The sequence below is a fragment of the Chenopodium album genome, chromosome 1, assembly GCF_948465745.1.
Source record: "Chenopodium album chromosome 1, dcCheAlbu1.1, whole genome shotgun sequence".
NCBI classification, from domain to species: domain Eukaryota; kingdom Viridiplantae; phylum Streptophyta; class Magnoliopsida; order Caryophyllales; family Amaranthaceae; genus Chenopodium; species Chenopodium album.
The window spans coordinates 3,148,300-3,150,019 of NC_137834.1; positions in this window are offsets into that span (position 1 = coordinate 3,148,300).

The following is a 1,720-nucleotide window of genomic DNA, read 5'->3' on the forward strand; positions in this document are numbered from 1 at the left end:
TTATCAGAGGCTTAAATTTAGATCTCTATTGATACGAATAAATACGATACGATTACATTGCTGCAAACAAGGGACAATTATTGTCATGCATGATTCCCATGTCTATGAGAAAATCGGCTTTAACGTCGGTTAACTCAAGGGAGTAAGGAATAACTCGAGGGAGTAAGTTTACTAAATAACCTTTGATAGCTCACTTGAAAGTACATTATTATCCCTATGATAAACTTGTACATTATTTTCTCAATTCCTTATAATTTTTGTACATGGTATAAGAAAGATGACAACCTTGAGACCTTGAAATAACATTGTACATTTGTCCTTCATATAACGAGACTATGAAAAATTCACATCATGGTAATAATCTTGAGAAAAGAATTGAATAACTGACATTAACAATGATCACATACATTGGCAAAACATGTACATCGTATAATTTAAAGCTAATTACTCTTGATAAATACGGAGTATTGTATGTAGTTGTCACGTGCAATAGTGCATGATACATACTTGTATTGATAAATAAGCACACTCAAAACAACCAAACTTACAATTAGAACACCCAAAAAATGTAAATGAATAATACAATAGTAACAAGATATTATAATTAATTAATTAAGCTTAAGGCTTAATAACTAGCCAGTGTAGATATGAACACCAATAGCAATAAGGAAGATAGTAATGAGGCCAAAGTAGATTATGGTATGAATAAGTATGGAAACGCCGCTTGTTTGCAAGTTAGCAAACTCAACCATCCTTCCCTTCCCCGGAATTTGACATAGCAACCCCGGCGAGAGCAACACGAATAGCACCAACGCGATCACAACCGGCCCCCAATCCGCCATTCTGATCACACAATGTACGTACTCTCTCTTAGCTTGCTCTAGTAGGAATGTACGTACTAGAGTTACCAAATTAAACTTCTCTAGTGTTTTTATATTAGTAGTTGCTAGTAACTAGCGTGTTTGGCATGCTTAGCATATGTGGTAGCAAAGAAAGGAATGTGACCAATTAAAGATGTCTTAGTCATCAAGTCTTTAATAGATTCCATATTGTTAATTACAATGTTGCATTATTATTATTATTATGGTATACAGATAATTGTTCAATAATGTAACTTTGTTTTTATGTTTTTTTTGTCTTTTGTTTGTTTGTTAGTAATAACTAATAAGTCTTCAAGACCTTTGAGAGGGAGATATTGAAACTATAGAAAGGCTGGGTACTAAAGTACTCCGTATAATTGTAGAGAAAATATATGTAGAAATTATATATGGATCACAAATTTAAATTTGTCCTCACCTATTTGTAATTTATAATGCTTTGTATATTATTCGAAAGTTATATAAAAAAAAAATAGTGTTAAATTTGTAGCCTCAAAGATAGGAAATACGAGTAATATAGACCCATTAGTCACTTTGTCAAAAAAGTAAATGCACTAGTAAAATATCTATAAGAAAATTGGTTTTTTTTTTTTTTTTTTTTGAACGGGAAGAAAATTGGTTTTAATTTCTTGGTGTTGGCACTAGGTGAAAAAAGGCATTTGGCAGCGGTTCAAACCCGGTCTAAGGCACCGGTTTGAACCGCTGCCTATGTGAGGGGTGCCAAAAAGGGGGCCAAAAAGGCACCGGTTCAAACCGGTGCCAAAAATCGAAATTGGCACCGGTTAACCGGCGCCAAAAAGGCCCACAAAAAAATATTTCAAAGTTTTTGGCACCGGTTAACC